General features: G+C 43.1%; 1 protein-coding gene across 4 annotated transcripts in view; it reads right to left on the bottom strand.

Moving 5' to 3' along the window:
- Positions 1-13,254, bottom strand: part of LOC309623391 (uncharacterized protein) — a 31,012-nt gene extending 17,758 nt beyond the window's left edge. For 2 of the 4 annotated variants that reach the window (XM_082380295.1, XM_082380298.1), the window contains exons 1-2: positions 12,941-13,254; positions 6,450-6,558 (exon numbers count right to left, since the gene is read on the bottom strand). The gene's annotated coding sequence lies outside the window, so the exon portion shown is untranslated. The other 2 variants (XM_082380296.1, XM_082380297.1) reach the window with 2 other exon arrangements.
- Between the last annotated feature and the right edge of the window lie 5,298 nt (positions 13,255-18,552).

Raw genomic sequence — 18,552 nt, 5'->3', positions numbered from 1 at the left:
ATGGCCAATAAGCACACAAAAAGATGCTCAACATCAGTAATCATTAGGAAAATGCAAATCAGAACCATCATGAGATACCACTTCATACCCGTTAGGATGGCGTGAGGGAGGAAGGGAGGGAGGGAGGGAAAGAGGAAGGGGGAAAGAGGGAAAGAGAGAAAGGAGAAATGAAATAACAAGTGTTGGAGAGGAAGTGGAGAAACTGGAACCCTTGTGGGAATGTGAAATGATGCAGCCACTGTAGAAAAGTGTGGCGGTTCCTCAAAACCCTTAACCAGAGTTACCTTAACAGAGATCCAGCAATTCTATTTCTGGGTATACACACCCAAAAGAATTGAAAACAAAGCCGAACAGATATTTGCACACTAATATTCATAGCAGCATTATTCACAATAGATGAAAGATAGAAACAGCCCAAATGTCCATCAACAGATGAATGGATAAACAAAATGTGTATACTTACAATGGAATATTATTCACCTTATAAAGGAATGAAATTCTGACACATGCTACAACGTGGAAGAATTTTGAATACATTATGTTAAGTGAAATAAGCTGGACACAAAAGGACAAATGTTGTATGATTCCACTTATCTGAGGTATGTAGGTAACAGTCAACTTCATAGAGAAAGAAAGTAAAACAGAGGGTGCCAGGGACTGGGAGTTACGGTTCTGGGGAGTTATTGTTTAATGGGGACAGTTTCAGTTTGGGAAAATGAAAAAGTTCTGGAGATGGATGGCGGTGATGACCGCACAACAATGTATTATGTACTTAGTGCTACTGAAAAGTACCCTCAAAAAAGGTTAAAAGGTAAATTTTATGTTACATATAGTTTACTACAATTAAAAAAAAAAACTGCAAAGACATACCTACATTGGTAACACTGGGGCCCTCTGGAGAAGAACATGACACTGTTTCATGTGCACTTGGCAGGGGAAACATGAAGGGAAATGTTGACATTTTTACTCTACAGTTTCCTGAATTATTTTAATGTTAAACAACATATCCACACATTACCTGTGTAACTGAGAAAAATTAAACTGTCAAGTACAAACAAAAATGATGTATGGGGACTTCCCTGGTGGTCCAGTGGGTAAGACTCCATGCTCCCAATGCAGGGGGCCAGGGTTCGATCCCTAGTCCAGGAACTAGATCCTGCGTGCATGCCGCAACTAAGAGTCAGCATGCTGAAACTAAGAGTTCGCAGGCTGCAACTAAGAAGTCCACATGCTGCAACTAAGTCTGCATGCCGCAACTAAAGATCCCACGTGCCACAACTAAGACCCAGCGCAGCTAAAATAAATAAATATTTTTTAAAAAATGATGTATGTAGCTGAAGCATCACCCCTGCACATGGCTAATCTCATGGATCAAAGGAACTTTTGCTCTCTCACCTACAGGCACACACCAAGTGCCTTCCACTTGGAGCCTTGGCAACCAAAAGAAGAGTCTTTTTTAAAAAAAATTTATTTTATTGAAGTATAGTTGATTTACATTGTTGTGTTCATTTCTGCTGTACAGCAAAGTGATTCAGTTGTACATGTACGTATTCTTTTTTATATTCTTTTCCATTATGGTTTATCACAGGATATTGAATATAGTTCCCTGTGCTATACAGCAGGACCTTGTTGTTCATCCATTCTATATATACTAGTTTGCATCTGCTAACCCCAAACTCCCAATCCATCCCTCCCTCCTCCCCCTCCCCCTTGGCAACCACAAGCCTGTTCTCTATGTCTGTTTCTGTTTCGTAGATAGGTTCATTTGTGTCATATTTTAGATTCCACATATACGTGATGTCATATGGTATCTGTCTTTCTGGAAGAGCCTTTTAAATCAAACAACTATTTAGCTTCATGAAATGCATCCTTTTACATTATTTTATCGTTAGAAATAGTGTGAAGCAAACATTATTGTGCACTGTAAGACAACATTATTGTAAGTTGCATGTAATGTGCCCAAGTTGTGACCTGTAGCATGTCCCACCTGGAAGATTCCAATGTTTTCCAGACTGGTTCCTCTGCCCCCTTTTATCTCTATGTCTTAAGAGTTAACAGTGCTCCATGAAGTCGACAGAATTCTCTTATGGAGGAAAAAGCCCACAGATCTGATTATGCCCCTTCCCTTAAGGACTTAAGAACTTCTAGAATACCTCCTCCAATCACAACAGGGAAGACCCTCCCACATCTGGCTCCAAGCAGCCTTCCACACACCTACCCAGCCCTCCCCGGCATGAATGCTTGCTGAAGAATGACTGGGGGGCAGACCAGGGTCCTTCTGGTCTCGGTGCTGGGTTTTGGGGGCAAAACTCTCTCCTGAGAATCTGCAAACACAAGTCCACTTCCCGTGGGTATCAGGCCAAATTCACAATACCTCTGTGGTCCAAAACATCTCCAGCAGGGAACTGGCATGAGCATATGAACGTTACTTTCGGAAAAATTCAGCTCCCACCAGGTCATAAAAGAGTCCTATCCATGGATTCCCCAAACCCACGCTGACACTGAAAAGTTCCATAAGTCAAGGATACACCAGATAATAATAAGGAGCCCATCTCATTCATGAGCATAAATGCAAACAGCAGAGAGAAGGTATCAGCACACTGAATGTACCTTAGTAAAATGTATAAATGAAAAACTTATAAATAAGTATAAAATATAAAGAATGTAAAATACATTTATAAATAATAAATAATACAAATAAAAAATGTATAGATAAAATGTGTAAATAAACGTAACATGTAAAAAAAGTTTAAAATGTATAAATGAAAATAAAAATAAAGGGAATTCTCTGGTGGTTCAGTGGTTAGGACTCTGTGCTTCCACTGCAGGGGGCATGGGTTCAATCCCTGGTCAGGGAACTAAGATCCCACAAGCCACGTGGTGTCAATAAATAAATAAATAAATAAATAAATAAATAAAAAAAAAAAAAAAAAAAAGATAATCTACCACAACCACAAAGGGATCCAAGTCAGGTTTAACATTTTAAAAAAAACCAACTCATGGAATTTATAACATTAATAGACTGAAGGAGAAAAACCGTATGATCATCTCAATAGATTCAGAAAACATTTTTTTAAATTAATTAATTAATTAATTAAATTTTTGGCTGCGTTGGGTCTTTGTTGCTGTGCACGGGGCTTCTCTAGTTGTGGTGAGGGGGGCCTACTCTTCGTTGCGGTGCACAGACTTCTCATTGCTGTGGCTTCTTATTGCGGAGCACGGGCTCTAGGCACGCGGGCTTCAGTAGTTGTGGCGCATGGGTTTAGTTGCTCTGTGGCATGTGGGGTCTTCCCGGCCCAGGGCTCAAACCCATGTTGGCAGGCAGATTCTTTTTTTTTTTTTTTAACGTTATTTATTTATTTATTTATTTATTTATTTATTTATTTATTTATTTATTTTTGGCTGTGTTGGGTCTTCGTTTCTGGGCGAGGGCTTTCTCTAGTTGTGGCAAGCGGGGGCCACTCTTCATCGCGGTGCGCGGGCCTCTCACTATCGCGGCCTCTCCTGTTGCGGAGCACAGGCTCCAGACACGCAGGCTCAGTAGTTGTGGCTCACGGGCCTAGTTGCTCCGCGGCATGTGGGATCTTCCCAGACCAGGGCTCGAACCCGTGTCCCCTGCATTAGCAGGCAGATTCTCAACCACTGCGCCACCAGGGAAGCCCCGGCAGGCAGATTCTTAACCACTGCACCGCCAGGGAAGCCCCCAGTAAACATATTTGATAAAATCACTATCTATTCAATGACAAAAAAAGAAAAGTCAGGACCTCCCTGGTGGTCCAGTGGTTAAGATCCCTCGCTTCCACTGCAGGGTTCTATCCTAGTCGGGAAACTAAGATCCCACAGGCCAAGCAGAGCACCAAAAAAAAAAAGTTAACAAATAAGAAAAGGGGAACTTCCCTGGCAGTCCAGTGGTTAAGACTCTGCGCTCCCAATGCAGGGGCCTGGGTTCCATCCCTGGTCAGGGAACTAGATCCCGCATGCTGCCAAATAAGAGCCCGTGTGCCGCAACTAAAAAAAAAAAAGATCCCACATGCTGCAACAAAGATCTTGCACGCAGCAATGAAGATCCCACGTGCCACATCGAAGACCCGGCGCAGCCAAATAAATAAATATTAAAAAAAAAATTAAAAAGGAGGTAACAGGCTCATCGGAAAAGTTTTCTAAAAACCTACACCTTGAGCTCAATATCAAAAAAACAAACAACCCAATTAAAAAATGGGTGGAAGACCTAAATAGACATTTCACCAAAGAAAACATACAGATGACCAAGAGGCACATGAAAAGATGCTCAACATCACTAATTATTAGAGAAATGCAAATCAAACTACAGTGAGGTATCACTGACTCAATAATCAGAATGCCATCATCAAAAAATCTGCAAACAATAAATGCTGGAGAGGGTGTGGAGAAAAGGGAACCCTCTTGCACTGTTGGTGGGAATGTAAATTGATACAGCTACTATGGAGAACAGTATGGAGGTTCCTTAAAAGACTAAAAATAGAACTACCATATGACCCAGCAATCCCACTACTGGGCATCTACCCTGAGATAACCATAATTCAGAAGGACACATGTACCCCAATGTTCATTGCAGCACTATTTACAATAGCCAGGACATGGAAACAACCTAAATGTCCAACAGATGAATGGATAAAGAAGATGTGGTACATATATAAAATAGAATATTAGCCATAAAAAGGAACGAAATTGGGTCATTTGTAAAGATGTGGATGGACCTAGAATCTGTCATACAGAGTGAAGTAAGCCAGAAAGAGAAAAACAAATATCATATATTAATGCATATATATGGAATCTAAAAAGAAGGGTACAGATGAACCTATATGCAGGGCAGGAATAGAGACACAGACATACAGAATGGACATGTGGACACAGCGGGGGAAGGGGAGGGTGGGACAAATTGGGAGATTAGGTTTGATATAAATACACTACCATGTGTAAAATAGATAGCTAGTGGGGACCTGCTCTATAGCACAGGGAGCTCAGCTCAGTGCTCTGTGACTACCTAGATGGGTGGGATGGGGGGTGGGGTGGGAGGGAGGTCCAAGAGGGAGGGGATATAGATATACATATAGCTGATTCCCTTTATTGTACAGCAGAAACTAACACAACATTATAAAGCAATTATACTTCAATAAAAAAAATTAAAAGGGCTTCCCTGGTGGCGCAGTGGTTAAGAATCCGCCTGCCAATGCAGGGGACACGGGTTCAATCTCTGGTCCGGGAAGATCCCACATGCCACGGAGCAACTAAGCCCGTGCGCCGCAACTACTGAGGCTGCGTGCTGCAGCTACTGAAGCCCACACACCTAGAGCCCTGTGCTCCGCAACAAGAGAAACCACTGCAATGAGAAGGCTGAGCACCGCAAGGAAGAGTAGCCCCTGCTCGCTGCAACTATAGAAAGCCCGCGCACAGCTCAACGAAGACCCAATGCAGCCAAAAATAAATAAATAAAAAATAAATTATTTTTTTAAATTAATAAATAAATAAAAATTTAAAAATAAAAAAATAAATTATTTATATTATAGTTTATAGAAGTTATAATTTATATGATTTAAATTATATTATCAATCATGCTATTACTTAGCATCTTTAGTCCTATTATCAAGTATATTATTAATTATAGTTTATCATTTTGTATTATACAATATTATATTATTAATAATATAACAGTATTTCATATGATACATTATTAATAATATAAATGTAATTATGTTATAATTAATATATAATTCTATTTCAGTTATATAATTCCATCAGTTTATGTAATTTCAATTATATACAGTTCCAGGACATGAAAAAATAATGTCTGGTGATAGGAATCACAAAGTAGCAGCTCTTAGAGTTGGAGACTGTCTGGGAAAGGGCACCCGGAACTTTCTGGGGTGATGGGAAACTCATATCCTTGATTGGGATGTTAGTTATTCAGATGTACATATTTGGCAAACCTCTTGAAATTGTTCACTTAAGATCTGTGTATTTCATTTTTGGTAAACTTTGCCTCAATTTTTAAAAGCCGTTTTTAAAATTTGGGGGAAAACAAACAAATAAAGAAAGAAATGGGCAGGGGTCCTCTAAAAAAATAATAATAAAATTAAATTTAAAAATTAAAAAATAAATAAAAACCTACACCTTCCAGAATGTGGTAACTGAACTGAGGTTACAAAAGAGAATGTTTTTAAGAGACACATGCTGAGATCTTTAGAGGTGAAGGGTTATTTCTGCAACTTACTCTCAAATGGTTCAAAAAAGATAGTGTTGACAATTATTACATGTATAGAGAGAGAGAAAAAAAAATGTGGCAAAATGTTAACAAATGCTGAATCTAGACAAAGAGCAAATGAGATTTCACTGTCCTGTTCTTACAATTTTTTATTCTGTAAGCTTAAAATGTTTTCCAAATGAAAACAAAAAAAGGAGCCATAACTTACTGGTGAAAAGTTGAAAAATTTCCCTTTGAAGTCCGAAGAAAGACAAGGATGGCAGCTGTCACCACTTTATGTCATGATGGTACTGGAGGTCCCCATCAGGGCAGTAAAGCTGAAAAAGCAAAGAAAAGAATACTTTGAGGACTGGAAAGGGAAAAACACATCCATCATATTCACAGATGAATGCAGTATGCATAAAAAATCCAAAAGCATATACAGGTCAATTATCCCACTTAAATAGCTTTTTTTTTTTAAATTAATTAATTAATTTATTTATGGCTGTGTTGGGTCTTCGTTTCTGGGCGAGGGCTTTCTCTAGTTGTGGCAAGCGGGGGCCACTCTTCATCGCGGTGCGCGGGCCTTTCACTATGGCGGCCTCTCTTGTTGCGGAGCACAGGCTCCAGACGCGCAGGCTCAGTAATTGTGGCTCACGGGCCCTGTTGCTCCGCGGCATGTGGGATCTTCCCAGACCAGTGCTCGAACCCGTGTCCCCTGCATTGGCAGGCAGATTCTCAACCACTGCGCCACCAGGGAAGCCCCTAAATAGCTTTTTTAATTTAAAAAATTTTTATAGGATACAAAACATACAAAAGTTACAAAAACCAATTGTAATGTTATATGTGACATTTTTAATAAGTATTTCAATGCCACTCACAAGTCTATCTTGTCCCCTGAAGTGGGCGCTGTGCCAGGTTCAAAGTGACCAACAGAGGTTTGTCCCTGTGTAAATAAATATGTAAATAAATAAAGTGGTGCCGGCAGAGGGAAGCCCACGTGCCCCAGGTGGGACTAGAGCGAGATGCCTGGGAGTCCGCAGGTGTGTGGGTGTCCTCCTAGCCACAGTGACAAGCAGCTGCCTCTGGAGTCCGCCAGCACAGCCCAGCTGTTGCCACTTGGGGGGCAGGGGGGGAATGGGCCCCGTGCCCCCAGTTCATTAGGCCCTCCTCCCATGGAGACAGTGGAGGGGAATGTTTGTGGCACAGGTGATCATGCATACTCTCCTTGTTCAAATTCTATACAATGAACACTCAAAACTTTCACAGACAGACACAAACACACAAACTCTATTTAGATCTATTACATACATAATATATATACATCCAAATATCTATCCATTTTGGATTGAAGATAAGAGCCATTTTTCACCTTTTCCCCATTAGAGGTAAGGAAACCTCATTGCTTCCATAGCACCCCAAAGCCATGCGCTACTCCAAAGGCTACTCCATCGGTATAAATGTTTGCGGTTTTGCCTTCAGATAAAGTACAAGCCAGAGCAAAAGCATATAATTCAGGCTGGTGGGCCAAAGTAGCCATAGATATAGGTGCTGTCTCAAGGATATCAAAAGGAGTTGCAATATTTACCCAGCACAATATTTACCATTTTCTCCCTTTAAATAAGAACCATGGGTAAACCTTGAAAAATCTGCATTGGTTGGAGGAGTCTCCTGTAAATTATTATGCAGAGTCAAAAGGTGATATGTCAGGGTTAGGCAGTTGTGAGGGATTTCGTCAGTGAAGGAGGGGAGAAGAGCAGCAGGGTTGAGGTGAGTACAATGTGAGAGTTATGTGAGGAGCAATTAGCAAAAGGATTTCATAAGAGGTGAGGCGGCTGATTGGAAAGTGCTGAGGTGTGACAAGAAATTAAGAGGGCTTTGACTGCATGGGGTACAAAGATGGTTAAAGGGGATCCCATGATCATCTATTCAGTGGCTTTAGCCAGAAGGGCAGTGGCAGGAATGGCTCTCATGCAAGGGGACTAGCCCATGCCAGAGTCCAGCTGCTGGCTATAATACCCCATGGTCAGTGATGGTCCCCATTGTTTTGGGTGAGTACTCCAAGGGCATTCCCTTCCTTCTCACATACAAAGAGGAAAAAAGGAAGCTGATGATTAGGATGTCCAAGCTTTTCTTTAAGGCTTCAAAAGCTGGGTCATCTTGATCTCCCCAGTTAATGGGGTCAGGTTTGCAGGTTTTCAATAAAGCGTTATAGGGGCTGAGCCATAAGAGAAATTTGGAATCCAAATTTCGACAGTAGCCGGCTGGCCCGAGAAAACCTCCTAACTGGCTCTTAGTCTTAGGTTTCGGGAAGTTCAGGATGCCACGAAGCCTATCTGCATCCAAATGTAGTCCTTCTTCCGAGATCGGGAGCCCTAAATATCAAACCTGAGTTTGAGCAAACTGCAATTTTTCTTTGGAGACTTTATATCCCTTTAAGGCCAAAAGTTTTAGCAGGTGGATGCTATTTTCCTGGGAGGAAGCCCTACTCTTGCCCGCCACCTTGGCTATTATTAAGATGCTGGGCATTCCAAGTTTGGCTCCCTAGAGGCTAAAGGAAACCACCTCATTTCTATTTCCTCCCAAAACACTGCTCTCAAAGGAACCAATGGCCAAACCTCAGTCACGGTCCAAAGGGACACTCCCCAAGATAACAATTTAGAAAAATTGACTAGAAATGCCCAACAACTGGCTCCAGAAAAGGAAAAAATATATATATATTGACCTAGTAACTGTTGGTTCAATAAAAGGAAAGAACTCCGGTTTGAGCCAAGTAACTGGTCCTACTAGAAATTCTAAGATTCGCATTCCTGTCGTTTTGGTCCACTGACAAAATGAGAGCATTCAAGAACCATTATTGGTGGGGAAATAGTAAGAAGCCTACAAAGACCACCTACCTTGCGTGCCCCTCCTGTCCAAAGTACAATGCAGGGAAACCTGTTCACGCTGTTCCTGGACATTTTGAATTGCCTGATGGGTCATTTGAGGTTTAGCAAGTGGATTTCATGCAGCTGCCCCCATCTCACGGCTATAAATACGTTTTAGTCATGGTCTGTATGTTTTCTCACTGGACCAAAGCTTTCCCCTGTAGACAGGTCACTGCTGCTTCTGTGGCTAAAATTTTGTTGGAAAAGATTGTTCCAGGACTTCCCTGGTGGCGCAGTGGTTAAGAATCCGCCTGCCAATGCAGGGGACACGGGTTCGAACCCTGGTCTGGGAAGATCCCACACGCCACGGAGCAACTAAGCCCGTGCACCACAACTACTGAGCCCGCGCTCTAGAGCCCGCGAGCCACAACTACTGAAGCCTGCGCACCTAGAGCCTGTGCTCCGCAACAAGAGAAGCCACCATAGTGAGAGGTCCGCGCACCGCAACGAAGAGTAGCCCCTGCGCGCAGCAACGAAGACCCAACGCAGCCAAAAATAAATAAATTGATTAATTAAAGAAACATAAGGAATCAATTAATTAATTGATTAATTAAAGAAAAAAAGATTATCCCTCCCTGGGGAACCTCTCTCAAACTTCATAATAGTGATCAAGGAACCCAGCTCACTGGTTAGGCACTTTGGCAAGTCTATGCTGTTTGGCCAGTTTTACATTTTCACTGTGCTTACCATCCTCAAACCTCAGGGTTATTTAAACATAAGACCCTCCAAATACCCTGGCCCAAAGCACTGCCATTGGTCCTTCTAAATCTCAGATCCACCCCTAAGCTATCTGCTGGCGATGTAGAACTTCCACTCCCCCCCCCCCACCCCCGGCCTTTCCAAGCAGGAAATGACCTCCAGCCCGCAACACCTTCCCCTCCAACCTCCACGCCCCTTCCCTCCATCCCCAGGTGTCCCTGATCCCAGCCTGCAAGGTTTTCTGCCAACACCCTCTCTCGGAAAGCCTTCTGCGACAGCCTCTGAGCCACCTGACCTCCATCCAAAAATTTTCTCCTTTCCCTCCATGAGGGACCCAATTTGCATCATTAGGTATCATTAGGGAGAGTCCAGCCCCCAAGGAGAGGTGGACGGAGGCTGGAGCCCAGAGGAAAAGAAAGAAGGGATCCTGGCTCTCCTCAGGCCTGAGGGCCAAATTACGTTGGGTGGAGGTTCCCCACATCAGCAATGGAGAAGAATCTCACAGGACCAGTCCGTCTGGACAGGACCTCCTTTGGTGCGCTGGGTAGGGGCGGCCGCACTGGCTGGCTGAGTGTTCAGGAGAGGCCCTGGGGTGGCTGCAGGATGGACCACAGACCTTCTGGTCTTTTGTTTATAAACACACATGCTGGAGATATAACACTGATACATTTCCTGGGAGGAATCTTCATGGGGAACTTATTTTTCGTAGCTCGGCCATCAAATCTCTTTAATTCCTCCACTGGTTTTCTATGCAGTGCAATTTCAACAGCTGTCAGTTTTTCTCAATCTCCCTTGTAATTATGAGAACAGTACTGTATATTTTATTCATGTACGTGTTTGTTGCTTGGACTCCATCCACGATTCTAGCACAAGCACATAGTAAGTGTTCTTCTTCCTTTCGTAAATAAATGACTGAGTAAATGAAGGAGCGACCCAATCCTCTAATGCCACTTCCTACACTTCTTTCAAATCCTTTTGCTTCTTTTCCATCCCTAGACTTATTCTCTTGCCACCATGCCTTCGCTAGTGTTTCCTGAAGTCTATTCCCAATCCGGGAGCTAGAATGTTCTAGCTAAATCACAAACGGAATCACATCACATCCCTGCTTCAAACTCTTCAATAAATTCCAATTTCCTTAAAGTCCCAACTAGTCCTGCTGTAAGCAGATAGGGTGGGGGAAAGGGGGTGTCCCCAGAGAGACAGAGAACCAGGAATGGCATTCTTGACATAAGCTTGCCCTTGAACAGGTCTCAGTAATTAATGATCTTAAGGGAAGTGAGGGAATGCAAGAACAAAGGAAAGGTAGTCAAGAAATAATAGTTCAGCTATAAAACGGAGTCCTAGTTCCTCCTCAAGGGATATACATAACAATCACCTAGGTAACTACATACTGAGACCTCAGACAGGTCGGAACCGAAGGAAAGTCGATGTTGACCTTTTCTGACCCCCGTGACTTCAATCAACTAAAGCTTGGATTCTGGCAACCTTTGACCCAATTCTATGCTGAATTCTCTTCTGCTCGAGCCCCTTCATGAGTATGCATGTACCCTTAGCTTAAAACTTCCCCAATTTTGCTGTTCAAGGAAACACTGCATTGAGAAAGATCGCAGTGTACTCCTTACTTCTTGCAAGTAATATATCCTTCCCTCTCTTGCTCTTTGGCTTGGTTGTGTCTTTTGGCTCGATACCCACCAAGAGGTGAACCCAGATTTCAGGTAACACTGCCTCCCTCTCTCATCATTCTCTACTTCCCAGGTCAGGTCTCTCTTTCCTCCATTCAGGCAACACACCAGGCTCTGTCCTGCTTCTGGGATTCTGCACTGTCTATGCGGAGGGGGAGGGGTAAGATGTGACAGGGTGAGAGAGTGGCATGGACATATATACACTACCAAATGTAAAATAGATAGCTAGTGGAAAGCAGCCGCATAGCACAGGGAGATCAGCTCGGTGCTTTGTGACCACCTAGAGGGGTGGGATAGGGAGGGTGGGAGGGAGGGAGACGCAAGAGGGAAGAGATATGGGAACATATGTATATGTATAACTGATTCACTTTGTTATAAAGCAGAAACTAACACACCATTGTAAACCAATTATACTCCAATAAAGATGTTATAAAAATAAATAAATAAATAAATCATTAAACATTAAAAAAAAAAAACCCCTCCTTCCACAGCCTCTGCCTAGCTCTGTCCTACTTACCTTTCAGTTCTTAAAGTTCTTCTGTTACAGGCCCCCAAGTCAGTTTTCAATGTTTCTGCTCTAAATAGCCTACTCTGTGGGGACAGCACCAGTGCATTTTTTATTGTCCCTGTGCCCACGCATCGATCTAGGTCTGGTTCATATCTGGCACCCAATGAGTTTTGCTGAGTGCCCTGGAAAATGTTCAGTTATAGCTAGATTGAGAAGGTGCACACATCCACTAGAGATACAATACAAACATTAACACAGGAATTAACTTAAATGCCTGTCCACAATATAAACCACCCGTGTTATTTCTGAAACTTTTAAGAAAAATTCTCATGAAAAAGGTAAGGTGTGAGAAACATTTTCAGAAACAAGGAGCCTATGTTGCTGAATTTCCTCCAGAGTTATTTTTCCTCCAATTTCTCACCCATGAGTTTTTAACTTCCCTGAAAAAACCCCACTTGGTCAAACCACATCTCGTTTAAGGTTAGTAAATTCGATTTTCTGCGACTAATATTAGGAAAGCTGCTTCCTCCCTTTTTCTGGAGAGTCCTTATGTTTTTAAGAAATGCAATCTCACGTATTTCACTTATACTTTGGATTCCTATCACGCTTTAACTACAAATATATGGCACCAAAATCCCTTTTAATAATATCAATATAAGAGATCCCTATATTTTTAAACTCTGCGGGGGTCACAGCCTCTGGAGGAGAGCTGGAGTTGACTTAAGAGCTGAATAATCTTATTTTAATTGTAAGACCTGTTATTTACGTTTTCACTTCTCCTCTTTCGTTTTATTTTCTTTATTACACTTGCTTATTTACACTCACCCTAGAATCCCGAAAGTATTTTCCCAAACGAATTTGTCAAACATAAATAACTGAAAAACAGTTTATCTTAAAACCTCACCTCAATGCCGCTCAAAAAAGCAAAAGTCACAGGTAAAATTCTCTTGTACAAGGAGGGCAGAAAAGGACCTCCTTGATTAAATCTCACCGGCGCCTCTCACCCGAAAAACCGACGAAATGCCCAGGTTAAGAGAACGAAAGGACACGAGGACGGAAGGTCAACGCCATCTCGACTCCCAGTCGCTTGAAACCCCGCCTCCAGAGGTCCAGGGCCGCGCACTCGCTCAGACCCCGCCCCTTGGAGCTCCACGCCCCTCTCCCTCGCCTACGTACCGCCTCCCAGAGCCCGGTCTCCCCACCCTCTCCGGGACCCCGCCATCCCGAGCTCCGTCGCCCCGCCCTCACCAAGACCCCGCCCCCGGAGCACCTTCTCCCAACCCTCGCCGAGACCCCGCCCCCCAAGAGGCGGGGCCGCACGCGGACCTGCTCGTCAGTGCCAGAGGCAGATTGCGAGGGAAACAGTGGCGCAGTTTTGGAAAAGATAGCAGCTCTGGGGGCGCCCTCTCCACTTTTTGGAAGGTGGAAGGCTCCAGGGCCCGACCTAGGAGCGCTTGAGGCAGCAGGAGCGGCGACCATTGCATTCGCCAGCCTCGAGGCCGAGAAGTCCTAGTATTCTCTCACAGGAGCCGTTGGGCCCCGCCGGGCGGGCTCCGTTAGGGATCTTGGGGGCGGGGCCAGGCGGGAGGACGGGGCACGGGGCGGGACCAGGGCCGCTGAAGTCTATTGGGCGGGTCCTCGCGCCTACCCCAGAGCAGCCAGGTGGCGGGAGGCTCGAAGAATGCTTTTCTTTGAGCTCTTGCAACGCGGTAAAGGAGGTACAAAGTTTCCAGGTGGTTTGTTATGCAGCAATGGATAACTGACACATCCCTCTTCACTATTCTTTATTTCTAAACTTTACTGTCCCTTCTCAGAAGTTTTTCTATATTATCTTTGAACTTGTCTTACATTTGCATGTTAATCTTGGGACTGTTAACTTTACTTAAATCTATCCAGTTTTATAAGATAAATATTAATGGATTTTTAGACATTCTACAGGTATGTACATGTTTATATCGTTTATATATTTATAATTTGTTGGTTTTATGTGGTTACCATCATTTCCCTTAATACTTTTCCTTTCATTCATTCATATAGGGAATATTTGAGTCATGTCTTCACAGAAATTTTATTTCAGTTGCGGAGGAGGACAGATGGTAGAATAAATATATACAAGAAAACATATGTCAATGCCACATTGGAATGTTTCTACTACATTTCCAAGTTACATTGGGTGGAGGTTCATCCAATCATTTTTTTTTAAACCTTTTTTTAAAAATGAGAAATACAACACCAAAAAGGAAAAAACAAATTTATACTGTGATGAATACTTTTTAAATGAAAATCCCCACGACCTTAGAAATCTCATGTGTCCCTTCTTAATCACAAACCCCTAGCTCCCCACCTCAAAGGCAGCAATATCCCTGGATTTTATGTTAATCACTTCCTTGCCTTTCTTTATACTTTTACTACCCGAGTATTCATTCCTAATACTGCAGTTTTATTTTGCATATTTTCGAGTATTAGAGAAATGGAACCATACAACATTTAAAAATTTTTAGTTTCTTTCACTTACCGTGAGATTCGTACATATTATTGTGTATACTTGAGTTCATTCTTGATAATTAATGTATGGTATTCCGTTGTATTGAATACACCACAATTTATTTACCCATATCAGTGATGATGGACCTTAAATTGTTTCTAGTGTGGGGCTATTTCAAATACTGCATATATGAATATTTTTGTACATAGCTCTTGGTGGTCATGTGCAAGCATGCCTGTTATATACATTCCAAAGAGTGGAATTACAGGGTCCTTGGGCATGCATATCTTTTACCATAATAGGTCTGTTTTCCAAATGGATTGTATTAATTTTCTATGCTGTGTAACAAATTACCATAAGCTTATTGGCTTACACAACACATATTATCTCAGGTTCTGTAGGTTAGCTGGGTTCTCTGTTTTAGGGTTTCACAAGGCTGCAATTCAGATGTCACCCAGGGGTGGATCTTGACCAGAGACTCATCTGCAAAAGAATCTGTTCCTAAGCTCCATCAGGTCATTGGCAGAATTATCCTCTTGGCTGTATGATTCATGAGAGCTTGCTTCTTCAATGCCAGCAACAGAGGAAGATTAGGAAAAGTCTGCTGCCAAGTTTTATACAATACAATGCATTGTATAAAACAGGAGCGGCATCCCTTCACCTCTGCCATATTGTATCACATATTGCATATAACCAAATTCTGTTGGTTAGAAGGAATATGATTGTAAAAATTTACACTCCCACATAGTCTATGAGCATTCCTGGTGCTCCACATCCCTACCGATACTTGATATTGTCAGCCTTTAAATTTCGACACTGTGTTGGGTGTATACTAGCATCTCAGCATGATTTTATATCCATTTCACTGATCACTGAAACTGAGCATCTTTTCATTTGTTTGTTTTTTGGTTTGGGTTTTGGTTTTGTTTTGTTTTGTTTTTTGCCACACCACACAACATGAGGGACCTTAGTTCCCTAACCAGGGATCAAACCCGTGCCCCCTTCAGCAGAAGCGTGGAGTCTTAACCACTGGGCTGCCACGGAAGTCCTTTCATGTGTTTATTGATTGTTTGGAAATCTTTCATGAACTGCCTACTCAAGGCTCTTGCCCATTTTTCTTCAGACCTTTGTCTTTTTCTTATGATTTGCAAACTTTATTCACTTATTCTGTTACTTTTCAGATATATATGTTGCAAATATCCTATCCCTTATTATAGCTTACTTTTCCCTTTCTGAATGATGTCTTTTTAATAAGGAGAGTTCTTTAGTGTTGTCTGTGAAAAGAAATAAACCTCATTTTATTTATTTATTTTAAAAAAATTTATTTTATTTATTTTTGGCTGCATTGGGTCTTCGTTGCTGCAAGTGGGCTTTCTCTAGTTGCGGCGAGCAGGGGCTACTCTTCGTTGCAGTGCACAGGCTTCTCATTACAGTGGCTTCTCTTGTTGCAGAGCACGGGCTCTAGGCGCATGGGCTTCAGTAGTTGTAGCAATGTGGGCTCGGTTGTTGTGGCTCGCGGGCTTTAGAGCGCAGGCTCAGCAGTTGTGGCACACGGGCTTAGCTGCTCCGCGGCATGTGGGATCTTCCCAGACCAGGGTTCGAACCCGTGTCCCCTGCATGGGCAGGCAGATTCTTAACCACTGCGCCACCAGGGAAGCCCTAAACCTCATTTTAAACGGAGTCCATTTTAAGTGAGGTTTTATTTATTAATTTTCACAGCTTCTTTCACAAAGCATATTTTTTGCCATCATCCATGCCCATGTTGTTTTGAAAGTTCTCATTTAAAGAAGCATTTTCGCATCCCACCATACCTTTGGGTTATAACATCTGCCTTGTGCCTGTGGGCGGGAGGGTGGACAACAGTTTGAAAGATGAGAAAACTGAGGCCCAGCGTCACCTGAACGTAATTCCACTTCAGCTCTTCCCCGACCCCAGTGGGTCGGGAAAAAAGCACTACTGGGGTGGGACTGAACCTACCCAGTGACCCTGACCAACCCCCCAACCCGGCAGTCCGTACCTCTGCTGAGTGACCTTGACGCCCGCTGCGGCTGCAGGCCCGCTGATCCCCACTTCCGCTTCCAGTTTTGTGAGCCGGAAAGGGGCGGGGCTGTAAGGAGGAGCCTAAAGAAGCCAAAGGGGCGGGCACGTTCCTGAAATCGCTGCAGCCTGGCGCCACTTACCAGGGTAAGTGGACGGAGCTAGAGGGGAGAAAGATTCTTGGAGGGCGTGGCCTGGGCGGAGATAAGGCCTGGGGGCGTGACCAGGGCTGAAGACCAATCCTAGAAGGCGAGGCTGGGCGTAGGTACAGGATCTGGTGGGCGGGGCTAAGCCGGGCTCCAGGCTCCGGGTCCGACCTGGGGGAGGGGTTCAGGTGTGAGGGCGGGGCTTGGGCGGGGCCTCGCTTCTAGTTGGCCAGTCCTCAGGATATCCAATACAGGCTTTTCTTGCTCCTTTTCTCTACCATTCGGAGACCCTTATACAACAGAACACCAGGTTTAGGAAGGTATCTGTCCACAAAGGGATCATCCTGTTTACCCTGTTCCTTCTTCAGGGTGTTAAAGTTTAAATTTTTCTTCTTCAGTGGGTTGTATCTTTCTATTAGGTTAGCTCCTAGACACTGTACATACATACATCTAAATTTTCGTTTCATTTCCCATTTGATTATTTTTGGGGAGTTCTGAGAGATGAAGGATGTGCTCTGATTTAAATCATAGGTATAAATCAGAGGATCCTGCTGATAAAGTGGATATTCAACAAATACGAATTCCTTTCATTTTTCCCCTTATGAAGGGTGAAGAGGAATACAAATGTTAGCAGCTTCTCTTAATTCCTGTGTTATGAAGTTATAATATTTTTCAAATAAGTTTATTTATTTTTGGCTGCGTTGGGTATTCGTTGCTGCTCACAGGCTTTCTCTAGTTGCGGAGAGCAGGGGCTACTCTTCTTTGCAGTGTGCAGGCTTCTCATTGCGGTGGCTTCTCTTGTTGCGGAGTATGGGCTCTAGGCTCATGGGCTTCAATAGTTGTGGCATGGGCTTCAATAGTTGTGGCATGAAGGCTCAGTAGTTGTGGCTCACAGGCTCTAGAGCGCAGGCTCAGCAGTTGTGGTGCACGGGCTTAGTTGCTCCGCAGCATGTGGGATCTTTCCGGACCAGGACTGGAACCCGTGTCCCCTGCACTGGCAGGCGGATTCTTAACCAGTGCGCCACCAGCGAAGTCCCATGAAGTTATAGTGAATAATTTACATGGCAAATCTGGTGATGTGCTGCCATCTGCTGGGAATCAAGGGTGTTAGATTCTATCTCAACTGGCTACTTTTGAAATCAACCATAAAACTTTCCTTTCCGTATTGGAAAGTTCTCATTTTAAGAAAGCATTTTTCAAGACTATACTTTCAGGGATCATTTCTATAGGTCGTTTCTAGAGAAGTTTCTCTGAATGTGTAGAGCACCTGAAACCACGAGGAGGAGGTGTAGTGTTCTGTCCTGAGCATGAAGCTCATTCTTGGTGTTGCTTCTGCAGCTGCCATTAGCCATTGATGATCGTTCTTCTCTTCCTTTGCGAGAGTGAGAGGGAGAGAATGCCATCTGAGTAAAAAATAAAATAAAAGTAATAAAAATAATAAAAATTTTTTAACTAAAAAAAGAAAAAAGAAAAGAATAAACAAAAAGAGGAAAAAACAAAACAAAAAAAAAGAGAAAAAAGATTTTTAAAAAAAAGCATTTTTCCTTACCACTATACCTTTGGGTTCTAGCAGTGCTTAGTGCTTGGGCTTGCGGCGGGGAAGAGCGACGGCTTGGCAAATGGGAAAACTAAGGCCCAGAGTTATCTAGACACAGTATTTCCACATTACCCCCAGCAATCAGGCTGAAGGAATTTGGGGACTGTGAGAATTTCTGGAGGAAGAATGAACAGCAAGTGCAAAGGTCCTGAGGCAGAAAACGTTTGGCCTCTTTGACCAACGGCAGAAGCTCAATACCTAAAATGGTTGAAGTGAATTGTGAAGGTTGGAGGCCAGCAGGAGATAAAATC

This window comes from Balaenoptera borealis (assembly GCF_965194805.1).
Source record: "Balaenoptera borealis genome assembly, chromosome: 2".
Classification (NCBI taxonomy): domain Eukaryota; kingdom Metazoa; phylum Chordata; class Mammalia; order Artiodactyla; family Balaenopteridae; genus Balaenoptera; species Balaenoptera borealis.
The sequence above is the reverse complement of the archived record's forward strand: the minus strand, read 5'-3'. Positions and strand labels throughout refer to the sequence as shown.